Raw genomic sequence first — 13,327 nt, 5'->3', positions numbered from 1 at the left:
TGGGGAGGAGAATATAATGAGACTGAAGTTGTTGTGCCGAAGAGGCTGGGTGGCTGAGACTCTGAAAGATAAGGCAACATATTACTCAGCCTGGACGGTTTGGAGGGTGGGGGGGGGGGGGGGGGGGGGGGGAGGTTCAATCATTAAAAATGAATGGAGTGGCTGTCCAGGAGTCTTAAGGCCTGACAACAATGAAATATCGAGATGAGGCAGTCTGAGTAAGAAGGGTGCCTATTGGTTTGCCTATCCCCGATGCAGAAAGTAATTGTGTCTTCCAGCATCCCTGAGACTCTCCTGTCTTCTGGGCTGTGTCAGGTGGATGTACCTTTAAGAAATGGGTGTTTATCAAATAACTGCAGTGATGTCAATGTGTGGGTGGAGCTGGGCTGTCTGTCTGTCTGGCTTTTACATTCATTTTTGAGCTGGCAGCTGCAGTGTGTTTTTGGTTTCGTTTTCAGAGGTGAAGACTTGCATTCACAGCAAGAAGATGTTATGATCTCTCTCTGCAATCTAAAGATCACTTGATGATTTCAAAGTAATACCTGTTTCTGTAAACCTGCTGTCTTTATTTTAAAAGGGTTTAACTTGTGGATGTTTGCAAAGTTATCAAGGGTTACCTATAGAGGACTGTATCTTTTGGGGGGGGTGTTCAGGACTGGTAGTTGACAAACTATTTACTGTGTGTTTATAAAATATTAACTGGATTCATAGAATAAACATTGTTTTGTTTTAAACATACTTTAGCTCTCTGTTGCATCACACATGTAAAGTGGGCCCTTGTGCTCCCTATAACCAAAATCTATTAAAAGTTGTGGGTCAGGTGAACTCCATGATATACTTTGGTGTTCTCTAAACCCTGGCCCATGATCACTGCCATCTTGTTGGCTTGACTGTGAGCAACTGCTCTGGAGCTGTGTAAATTCAAGTTCCTCCTGATTGAAGTGTTCAGATGACCCCCAGGACGGGCGCGTCTGATGCTTTTGCGACTCATGGGGAACAAATATTTTTAAAAGTGCCTAACGATTGCAATCTGGATCGTGCCACCGGGTACAACCGGGATCACACCGATCCTCTCGCCGGAAATGTCACTTTGCCAGTTTTTTTGGAAAATTCCGTCCATTGTTTTCGTCTGTGAGTGAGAAGCAAAGGGACAGAAATAAAAGGCAGCCACCAACAGATCAAATATAGGAGTGATTGAGACGATTGTTATCACTAAGGAGGGAGTGATGGGCAAGCTAATGGGGCTAAAGGTAGACAAGTATCCTGGCCCTGATGGACTGCATCCCAGAGTGCTAAAAGAGATGGCTAGGGAAATTGCAGATGCACTAGTGATAATTTACCGAAATTCACTAGACTCTGGGGTGGTCCCGGTGGATTGGAAATTAGCAAACGTGACGCCACTGTTTAAAAAAGGAGGTAGGCAGAAAGCAGGAAATTATAGGCCAGTGAGTTTAACTTCGGTAATAGGGAAGATGCTGGAATCTATCATCAAGGAAGAAATTGCGAGGCATCTGGATAGAAATTGTTCCATTGGGCAGATGCAGCATGGGTTCGTAAAAGGCAGGTCGTGCCTAACTAATTTAGTGGAGCCGATGGATGTGGTATATCTGGATTTCCAGAAAGCCTTTGACAAGGTGCCACACAAAAGGTTGCTGCATAAGATAAAGATGCATGGCATTAAGGGTAAAGTAGTAGCATGGATAGAGGATTGGTTAATTAATAGAAAGCAAAGAGTTGGGATAAATGGGTGTTTCTCTGGTTGGCAATCAGTAGCTAGTGGTGTCCCTCAGGGATCCGTGTTGGGCCCACAATTGTTCACAATTTACATTGATGATTTGGAGTTGGGGACCAAGGGCAATGTGTCCAAGTTTGCAGATGACACTAAGATGAGTGGTAAAGCGAAAAGTGCAGAGGATACTGGAAGTCTGCAGAGGGATTTGGATAGGTTAAGTGAATGGGCTCGGGTCTGGCAGATGGAATACAATGTTGACAAATGTGAGGTTATCCATTTTGGTAGGAATAACAGCAAACGGGATTATTATTTAAACGATAAAATATTAAAGCATGCCGCTGTTCAGAGAGACTTGGGTGTGCTAGTGCATGAGTCACAGAAGGTTGGTTTACAAGTGCAACAGGTGATTAAGAAGGCAAATGGAATTTTGTCCTTCATTGCTAGAGGGATGGAGTTTAAGACTAGGGAGGTTATGTTGCAATTGTATAAGGTGTTAGTGCGGCCACACCTGGAGTATTGTGTTCAGTTTTGGTCTCCTTACTTGAGAAAGGACGTACTGGCGCTGGAGGGTGTGCAGAGGAGATTCACTAGGTTAATCCCAGAGCTGAAGGGGTTGGATTATGAGGAGAGGTTGAGTAGACTGGGACTGTACTCGTTGGAATTTAGAAGGATGAGGGGGGATCTTATAGAAACATTTAAAATTATGAAGGGAATAGATAGGATAGATGCGGGCAGGTTGTTTCCACTGGCGGGTGACAGCAGAACTAGGGGGCATAGCCTCAAAATAAGGGGAAGTAGATTTAGAACTGAGTTTAGGAGGAACTTCTTCACCCAAAGGGTTGTGAATCTATGGAATTCCTTGCCCAGTGAAGCAGTTGAGGCTCCTTCATTACATGTTTTTAAGGTAAAGATAGATAGTTTTTTGAAGAATAAAGGGATTAAGGGTTATGGTGTTCGGGCCGGAAAGTGGAGCTGAGTCCACAAAAGATCAGCCATGATCTCATTGAATGGCGGAGCAGGCTCGAGGGGCCAGATGGCCTACTCCTGCTCCTAGTTCTTATGTTCTTATGATGTTTTTACATATGGTGTAGAGAGGATGTAGATTCTTTGTGATTTGATATTTCCGTATGTTAGAAATAATATAGAAAGGAAATTATTATAAAGGACTGACATCATAAGTAAAATATTAATTATCTGTCCATGCATCAGTTATACCACCTTGAAAAAGTGAAGCATGCTTAAAACTTTGCACTGAATCAATGTAATAAATAGAAAAACTAGGCGGCCATGGTGTGAGTGGTTGCACATTTTGCATCTCCCACTGAAGGCTGTTTTTTCGGACCTTTTTGGATGTTTTGTGGGAAAAAGGACTGGAGAAAAGTTTAACTCCATTGGTGGATGGATCCACGGACCAGAAGTGAGTCGAGAAGAAGGGAGCAGTTGGAGCAAGAGAATCTCTGTGTGACACAGGTCAAGATGGTGGAGGGCAAAGGGTTAGTCCTGCCTGCCCAGTTAGTCGACGGAGCACCGGGTGGACTTCTTGAATGAGAAGTTTAGTCAACAGAGGAGGGAGGCCCAGGAGGACCTAGGCAGTAGAACCGTTAAAAACTGCGTGAAGCAAAAGCTGGAATCCCAGGGTCAAACTATTCGGAAAGTGGAGGAGATGGTGGGGGAGCACGAGGACCAGTTTGCCTTGATGGTGGCTGAAGTGGGTCTGATGCGAGAGACCCAGAAGCAGTCAGAAGATAAGGTGGAGGAAGAGAAGGTGGAGGACCTGAAGAATCACTCCCGGAGACAGAATTTAAGAATCGTGGGGATGCCTGAAGGCATCGAGGGGGCGGATGCTGGCAAGCACGTATGTAGCCAAGATGCTGGAGAAGTTGTTGGGGGAGGGAACCTTTGACCGACCCCTGGAGGTCGTTCGAGTGCACAGGGCGCTGATGAGCAAAACCCAAGCGTATGAGCCTCCGAGGGCGATGGTGGTACGTCATCACTGGTTCCTGGACAAATTGAAGATATTAAGATGGGCGAGGCAACGAGGAGATGTACATGGGAGGGGAGCGAGCTTCGGCTGTACCAGGACCTGGGCATGGACCTGGCGAAGAGGAGAGCAGGGTTTAATCGGGCGTAGGTTTCCCTCTTTAAAAGGGGGTGAGCTTTGGGATGTTGTACCCGGCCTACCGCTGGATGACGTTTAATAGCCGAGAATATTATTTTGGAACACCAGAGGAGGCAATGGAGTTTTTAAGAGACAATGTACCTGGCAGGTGAAGACGGATATTGAAATGTGGAGGAGAAGTGATGAGATGAGTGCTCTTTCTGTCCATTTTTTCTTGTATCATTTTTCTCGTTTGTTGGTTGTTGGAGAACTTTTCTCCTTCGAGATGTTTTGTTGCGTTGACGGTGAGCGCATATTTTTCTTGTTTCATTGTTTGTGAGGTGTGTGAGCGGGGACGGGGGGACGAGCGCAATCAGCGAGTGGGGGTGTCGGAGGCTCAGGCGCCTTAGGCGGGGGCTGCCAAGCAAGCTGGGCAGGCTAGTTAACGGGAGCGCAGTGGGGGCTGATCAGGTGGTTAGTGTAGTAGAGGGGGATGGGGTAGTTGTTTTGTTCAGGGGAATGGGGGCTGTGACAAGGGTGTTGTTGCTGTGACGTAGCATGGGAGGAAGTGGTGACGGTGGGCATCCAAGGGTGTGCCTGGAGGGTTGCATGGCATGGGCTGGGGGCTGGCCCAATAAGGGATATGTTTGATTGGCAGGGAGGGGGGGGGCACGTGGTGCCCCCGACCAGGTTGGTCTCATGGAATGTGAGGGGCCTGAATGGGCCAGTTAAACGGCCGCGTGTTTTCACGCACCTGAGGAGCTTGAAGGCAGATGTGGCCTTTTTACAAGAAACATACTTGAAGGTTAGGGATCAGACAAGGCTAAGGAAAAGGTGGGGAGGGCAAGCCTTCCATTTCTGATCAGACATGAAGACGCGGGGGGGGGGGGGGGGAGGAGGGGGGGTGGCGGTGGTGGCTGTGCTTGTAAATAAACGGCTGGCATTTGAGCTGGGGAATATAGTATCAGATTCAGGGGGAAGGTTTGTGATGGTGAGTGGGAAGCTGGAGGGGATGCCAGTGGTCTTGATTAATGTTTATGTCTCAAATTGGTTGACGTGAGGTTTATGAGGTGGGTGCTGGGGAAGATCCCGAACCCTGGACTTGCACTGGTTGATTATGGGGGGCTGGGGGGGGGGGGGGGGGGGGGAGACTTTAACACGGTAATTGATCCAGGGTTGGAACCATCGAGCCCGAGGCCGGGGAGGGTGTCGGCATTGGCAAAGGAGCTGAAGGGGTTAATGGAATGCATGGGGGGGAGACCCGTGGCGGTTCGGGAGGCCAAGGGCGAAGGAGTTTTTGTACTTCTCCCATGTGCACATGGTGTACACTCGGATTGATTTTTTTGTGATTGGCTATAATAATAATAATCACTTATTGTCACAAGTAGGCTTCAATGAAGTTACTGTGAAAAGCCCCTAGTCGCCACATTCCGGCACCCAAGACGTTATTGGCGGGGGTGGTTGACTCGGGGTACTTGGCAATCGTGGTTTCAAACCGCGCGCCACATTGGGTGCACTTGCAACTGGATGGGGGGGGGGGGGGGGGGGGGGGGGGCAGCGCCGCAGTGGAGGCTTGACGCAGGGTTGTTAGCGGATGAGGAGGTCTGAGAGCGGGTGAGGGCCGCCATCCGGTGGTATGTGGAACCAAATGATACAGGTAAGGTCTTCGCCGCCACGCTGAGAGAGGCGCTCAAGGCAGTGGTTAGGGGGAAGTTCATATCGATCCATGCGCATAGGGAGAAGGAGAAGCAAGCAGGGATGGCAAGGCTGACAGACGAGATTCTGCAGGAGGTATTCGGAGGCCCCAGAAGCAGGGTTGTTGAAGGAGAGGCAGATGTTCCAGATGAAGTTCGGGCTGGTGTCCATGGGGAAGGCAGTAGGGCAGTACAGAGGGCCTGAGGGGCAGTGTGTGAGTATGGGGAGAAGGCTAGCAGGATGCTAGCCCACCAACTCAGGAAGCAGGAGGCGGTGAGGGAGATTGGTAGAGTGAAGGACGGGAGGGGTAGAGTGGTACTGGACCTGGTGAGGGGTGAACGGGGTATTTGAGGAGTTTTACAGGAGGCTTTATGAATAGGAGTCATCGACTGGTGGGAGGGAATGCAATGATTCCTAGACAGGTTGGAGTTCCCCAAGGTGGAGGAGGACCTGCTAGAGGGGTTGGGAGCACCCATTGGACTGATCGAAGTAATGGAGGGTATGGGGGCAATGCAGGCAGGGAAGGCCCTGCGCCCAGATGGTTTCCTGGTAGAATTTTATAAAACGTTTTTGGAAGACCTGGGGCCCCTGCTATTAAGGCCATTTAATAAGGCGAGGGAGAACGGGGAGCTCCTTACCACGTTATTGCAGACCTCGATATCTTTAATTTTGAAGAAGGATAAGGACCCGAAGCAGTGTGGCCCGATATCACTGCTGAATGTCGATGCCAAATTGTTGGCAAAGATCTTGGCCTCGCGGATTGAGGACTGTGTGCTGGGGTGATAGGGGAAGGCCAGATGGGGTTTGTAAAAGTGAAGCATCTGTCGGCTAACTTAAGGCGTTTTCTGAACGTTATAATGATGCCCTCGGTCGGGCGGAATGTGGAGGTGGTGTTCTCTATGGATGCGGAGAACTTTGATCGGGTAGAATGGGAATATTTGTGGGAATTATTGGTGCGGTTTGGGTAGGAGTTTGATTGGGTCCGGTTGTTGTATCAAGCGCTGGCAGCGAGTGTAAGTTTGAACCGGGTGAGTTCGGGGTATTTTAGGTTGCATCGTGGGACGAGGCAGGGATGCCGACTCTGCCCATTGCTCTTTGCCTTGGCAATAGAGCCACTGCCAATGGTGCTTCAAGTGTCAAAGGGTTAGAAAGGGATAGTGCGGGGGGGTGGTGGAGCACAGGCTCTCACTATATGCGGACGATCTGTTGTTTTATATATCGGACTCATTGGAAAGTATTGGAGGGATCATGGACATTTTGGTGGAATTCGGCTGGTTCTCTGGTTATAAGTTAAACATGGGGAAGAGAGGAAACTTCTGGTGGCGGTGATGTGCTGAGTGGATAAGGTGGCTCTCCTCCCAATCGGACCCAAAACGAATTTTCTTGGATTCTTGGCTCAAAAAAACACCCAAAACTCCTTAAAACCCAAAAGCCATTAGCAGCGAAGCAGAAGAGAAGATGCCGGTGGTTCAAGGGGCTGGTAAGAAGGCAGAACTGGCGGTAAGGGGCAGGAGCAATGAGCAGGCAGACCAGTGGACCCACAAGGCAAGGCAGAGGCGAACCAAGAGAGGGGGCGACTGGCGACCCGAACAGAGGAACATGAACAGGCAGCAATGACCCCCCAACACACCAGGGGATGGATGAAGACATTCCAAAAATAAGCTGAATGCCATGAGGGAGGCGATTAAAATGTAACTCCAGGTGGTGGTGAAAGAGGTGGAGACGGAAGCGATGGCCGCTCTCCAGTGCACTATAGACGGCATGGGAAAGAAGGTGGAAGCCCAGGAAAAGATGATCCTGGACGTGGAATGGGCAACAACTGACCAGAGTGGCAGGATTGTAGCTCTGGAGACTGAGGTGAAGAGGTTGGTGGCGGCCCAAGGGAACCGGAGGGGAAAGGTAGAGGACCAAGAAAACAGGTCCAGGCGACAGAACGTCCGTATTGTGGGCCTGCCAGAGGGGGTGGAGGGAAGGGACCCAATGGACTTCATCGCCCAAATGCTCGGCAACTTGGTCAGGAGGGACAGCTTCCCAAACCCCCCAGAACTCGACAGCGTACACAGGTTGCTCTGACCAAAACTCAAGACTGGGGAGCAGCCGAGAGTGATCATTGTGAAGCTGCACCAGTGTCAGGGCCGGGAAAAGATCCTGAGGTGGGCCTGACAGACAAAGTCCTGCTCATGGGAAGGACACAGAATAAGGGTATATCCAGACATTGGGGCGTACCTGGCAAAAAAGGGGCCGAATTTAATAAGACAAAATCAGCACTCTACAAGAGCAGGGTGAGATTCGGCTTGTTGTTCCCGGCCAGACTCTGGATAACTTGCAAAGGAAAAGAACACTAATTCGGCATCCCAGTGGAGGCCGAGGAGTTTGTGAAAGCCAACAGTCTCGAGAAGGAACAAGCGCAGCAATGGTGAGGCAGGAGGACAAAATGGGACCAAGGCCTATTGTATAGACTCTGTGTTTGCGTGGGACTGTGCTGCCTTGTTCTCAGATTAAGGTAAGAAGACGGAGAGAGGGAAGTGAGGATAGGGGAAACAGGTGAGGGGGCAAGGAAGGGAATGGAGACAGGAAATTAGAACAGAGACTAGGCGAGACCAGCTCAGGGAGGGGAGGCACTGTACTAACAGGGAGGGCTATCAAGGGAAGACAAGCAATAAAGGGGGCTGTGGCGCACCTCTCAGGAGAAAGGGAGAGTCTGGCCAAGGTGGGTGGGGGGGGGGGGGGGGACAGAAAGGGGGTGAATAAAGGGGGTAGGGGAGGTGGAACAGGGAGGGAAAGGGGGGAACTGGGAGGGGGGAAATCACAGAACAGAAAAGGGATAATAAGGTAGGAACGGGTTGGCTGCGAGAAAGGCACAGGCCTCAGCAGGCTTGGAGCAGGCCGAGGAGTCAAGATGGCTCCGCAAGCAGCCACTTTGGAGGGTCCCTAAACAAAGGGAAACATCAGAGTGCAGGTGCTCGATCTCATGGTGAGAACGGCGACCAGAGCCATTTTGGATGGCCCCCTAACAAAGAGAAACCCCGGAGTGCAGGGGCGCATCCAACAGGTAAGTATGGTTGATCCCGCAGGACCGGGTATCAGAAAGCCCCCACCAGGATAGTCACCTGGAATGTATGGGAACTTAACCGCCCAGTTAAAAGATCCAGAGTCTTCGCCCACCTGAGAAGGCTGAAGGTGGACATAGTTTACCTGCAGGAGACACCCCTGAGGGAGAAGGACAGATTACTGGTAAGGAAGGGCTGGGTGGTTCAGACGTACCATTCATGCTACGGGACGAGAACTAAGGGGGTCGCCACATTGATTAGCAAGAGCAATTAGCAAGATTAACGGAGACTCGGGCGGTCACTAGTGGGATGGTACATCATGGAATGGGCACCGGCAGTACCGGTGAATGTGTACGCTCCCAACTGGGACGACACAGACTTTATAAAAAAGACCATGGCGGAAATCCCCAACATTGACAGGCATCAACTGATTATGGCAGCAACTTCAACTGTTTACAGGACCCGCTTACTGACCGATCAAGCCCCAGAATGGGGAAACAGACTGGCATGGCTAAGGAACTGGGGCATTTATGGAACAGATGGGGGTGATGGACCCATGGAGGTTCCTACACCTGGGAGAAAAAGAATTCTTGTTCTTTTCACAGGTGCACAAGGAATACACCTGTATCCACTTCTTTGCAGTGGGGAAATCTGTGCTTCCAGGAATTATAGGAGTGGAGTACTCCATGATAGCCATCTCCAACCACACTCCGCAGTACGTGGATGTGAGATTAAAGGCAGGCCGTTCCCAGCACCTCACATGGAGACTGGACACAAACCTCTGGCTGACAAGGTCTTCTGCCAGAAAACATCACAGGCCATAGGCGACCACGTGACAACCAGAACGGGAACGTTTCACCACGTTCTGGGAGGCACTGAAGGCTGTGATCAGAGAGGAAATTATAGCCTACAAGGCATGTAGAGTTAAGGAAGAGAGGGAGCCAGGCAACAGCTGATCGACTCCATTTTGGAGGTAGACAGAAAGTACTCCAAGACTCCGCCCGTAGAGCTGCTGGTGGAGAGGAAAAAGCTGAAAATAGACTTTAACCTGCTATCCACCAGGAATAATGTGGAGATGCCAGCATTGGACTGGGTGAGCACAGTAAGAAGTCTTACACCACCAGGTTAAAATCCAACAGGTTTGTTTCAAGTCACTAGCTTTCGGAGCACTGCTCCTTTCTCAGGTGAATGAAGAGGTGAGTTCCAGAAACATATATATAGACAAAGTCAAAAATGCAAGACGATACTTTGAATGTAAATCTTTGCAGGTAATTAAGTCTTTACAGGTCCAGATGGAGCAGGTTAAAGAGGTGTGAATTGTCTCAAGGTCCCGGGCAGAATCGCCGAGCAGAAACTTATCGCCAAGTTCCGCACACATGAGTACGGCCTCAACCGGGACCTTGGATTCATGTTGCGTTACATTCACCCCCCACCATCTGGCCTGGGCTTACCAACTGTCCTGGCTTGAGACAACTACAAAAAGGCACAAGGCAGGGATGCCCATTGTCCCTACTCCTGTTTGCATTAGCAATTAAACCTCTGGCGATAGCCTTATAGGGCGCGGAAAACTTGAACGGCATTCAAAGAGAAGACAGAGAGCACAGAGAGACAGAGTATGCAGATAACCTGCTCTTGTACGTCTCACAGGAAGGACTGAAAGCAATCATGCGGATCCTAAGGGAGTTCGGAACCTTTTCAGGTTATAAACTCAACCTGGGAAAAAGTGAGGCATTCCCAGTGAACCCAAATAGGGGAGGGACAGAGCTGGAGGGACTCCTGTTCAAAATAGCCGAAAATAGATTCAGATACCTGGGGATCCAAATAGCCAGAGACTGGACACAGATAGATCCACAAGTGGAACCTGACCAGTGACCAGCCTGGTGGAAGAAGTCAAAAAGGACCTACTGAGGTGGGGCTCACTCCCACTCTCCCTGGCGGGGAGAGTGCAGGCAATCAAAATGAACGTGCTGCTGAGGTTCCTCTTCCTGCTTAGGTCCATACCGATCTTCATCCCCAAGGCCTGGCATTTGTGTGTGTGTGTGGGGGGGGGGGGGGGGGGGGGGGGGGGTGTAAGAATCCAAGAGTCCCCAAATTAACATTGCAAAGGAGGAAAATTAAGGGAGGCCTGGCACTGCCAAACCTGCAATATTACCACTGGGCAGCAACAGCGAAAAGAGTGAGGCAATGGATGCAAGAACCCAACTCGGAGTGGGTACAGATGGAGGAGGCCTCCTGCAAGGAAATGACCCTCCAGGCCCTCGCCACGGCAGCATTATTATTAATCCACGGGAAGGATTAATAATACTGAAAGGGACACTTTGAGCTAAAGAGGTAGGAGGACAGCGCTTCTTTTCAATAAAATTTCATTAAATAGCTAATACTGGATTTATAACAGTTAGAAATAGAAATAAATTTGGATAGGTTTGGTTGATGAAGACCACAGGAACAATGAGCAACATGTTTATGAGAGACAGTATGGCAGCATGTTTGAACCAAAACACATGACAAAATATGATGAAAGAGGAACAATTCTCTGTTGAACCTTAGTGCGAGTGACGTAATTCATTTAGTTCAGCTGTAAAATGAAAGGTGACATGCTGCTATATCATCTCTACTGAACATTTGCAGGAACTTCCTAATGTATGGGTTGGTACCTGGGACTTCGATGTTGTGGCCATTTCAGAGACATGGATAGAGCAGGGACAGGAATGGTTGTTGCAGGTTCCGGGGTTTAGGTGTTTTAGTAAGCTCAGAGAAGGGGGCAAAAGAGGGGGAGGTGTGGCGCTGCTAGTCAAGGACAGTATTACGGTGGCGGAAAGGATGCTAGATGGAGACTCTTCTTCCGAGGTAGTATGGGTTGAGGTTAGAAACAGGAAAGGAGAGGTCACCCTGTTGAGAGTTTTCTATAGGCCACCTAATAGTTCTAGGGATGTAGAGGAAAGGATGGCGAAGATGATTCTGGAAAAGAGCGAAAGTAACAGGGTAGTTGTTATGGGAGACTTTAACTTTCCAAATATTGACTGGAAAATATATAGTTTGAGTACATTAGATGGGTCGTTCTTTGTACAATGTGTGCAGGAGGGTTTCCTGACACAATATGTTGACAGGCCAACAAGAGGCGAGGCCACATTGGATTTGGTTTTGGGTAATGAACCAGGCCAGGTGTTAGATCTGGAGGTAGGTGAGCACTTTGGAAACAGTGACCACAATTCGGTGACCTTTACGTTGGTGATGGTAAGGGATAAGTATACCCCGCAGGGCAAGAGTTATAGCTGGGGAAGGGCAATTATGATGCCATTAGACATGACTTAGGATGTGTAGGTTGGAGAAGTAGGCTGCAAGGGTTGGGCACACTGGATATGTGGAGCTTGTTCAAGGAACAGCTATTGCGTGTTCTTGATAGGTACGTACCAGTCAGGCAGGGAGGAAGGGGTAGAGCGAGGGAACCGTGGTTTACCAAAGAAGTGGAATCTCTTGTTAAGAGGAAGAAGGAGGCCTATGTGAAAATGAGGCGTGAAGTTTCAGTTGGGGCGCTTGATAGTTACAAGGAAGCGAGGAAGGATCTAAAGAGAGAGCTAAGATGAGCAAGGAGGGGACATGAGAAGTCTTTGGCAGGTAGGATCAAGGAAAACCCAAAAGCTTTCTATAGGTATGTCAGGAATAAAAGAATGACTAGGGTAAGAGTAGGGCCAGTCAAGGACAGTGGTGGGAAGTTGTGTGTGGAGGCTGAGGAGATAAGCGAGATACTAAATGAATACTTTTCGTCAGTATTCACTCAGGAAAAAGATAATGTTGTGGAGGAGAATGCTGAGACCCAGGCTATTAGAATAGATGGCATTGAGGTGCGTAGGGAAGAAGTGTTGGCAATTCTGGACAAGGTGAAAATAGATAAGTCCCCGGGGCCTGATGGGATTTATCCTAGGATTCTCTGGGAAGCCAGGGAAGAGATTGCTGAGCCTTTGCCTTTGATTTTTATGTCATCATTGGCTACAGGAATAGTGCCAGAGGACTGGAGGGTAGCAAATGTGGTCCCTTTGTTCAAGAAGGGGAGTAGAGATAACCCCGGTAACTATAGGCCGGTGAGCCTCACATCTGTTGTGGGTAAAGTCTTGGAGAGCATTATAAGAGATACGATTTATAATCATCTAGATAGGAATAATATGATTAGGGATAGTCAGCATGGTTTTGTGAAGGGTAGGTCATGCCTCACAAACCTTATCGAGTTCTTTGAGAAGGTGACTGAACAGGTAGACGAGGGTAGAGCAGTTGATGTGGTGTATATGGATTTCAGTAAAGCGTTTGATAAGGTTCCCCACGGTCGGCTATTGCAGAAAATACGGAGGCTGGGGATTGAGGGTGATTTAGTGATGTGGATCAGAAATTGGCTAGTTGAAAGAAGACAGAGGGTGGTGGTTGATGGCAAATGTTCAGAATGGCGTTCAGTTACGAGTGGCGTACCACAAGGATCTGTTCTGGGGCCGTTGCTGTTTGTCATTTTTATAAATGACCTAGAGGAGGGCACAGAAGGTTGGGTGAGTAAATTTGCAGACGACACTAAAGTCGGTGGGGTTGTAGACAGTGTGGAAGGATGTTGCAGGTTACAGAGGGACATAGATAAGCTGCAGAGCTGGGCTGAGAGGTGGCAAATGGAGTTTAATGTAGAGAAGTGTGAGGTGATTAACTTTGGAAAGAAAAACAGGAATGCGGAATATTTGGCTAATGGTAAAATTCTTGGCAGTGTGGATGAGCAAA

This window comes from Scyliorhinus canicula, chromosome 5 (genome assembly GCF_902713615.1).
Source record: "Scyliorhinus canicula chromosome 5, sScyCan1.1, whole genome shotgun sequence".
NCBI classification, from domain to species: domain Eukaryota; kingdom Metazoa; phylum Chordata; class Chondrichthyes; order Carcharhiniformes; family Scyliorhinidae; genus Scyliorhinus; species Scyliorhinus canicula.
This window is presented reverse-complemented; position numbering follows the sequence as displayed.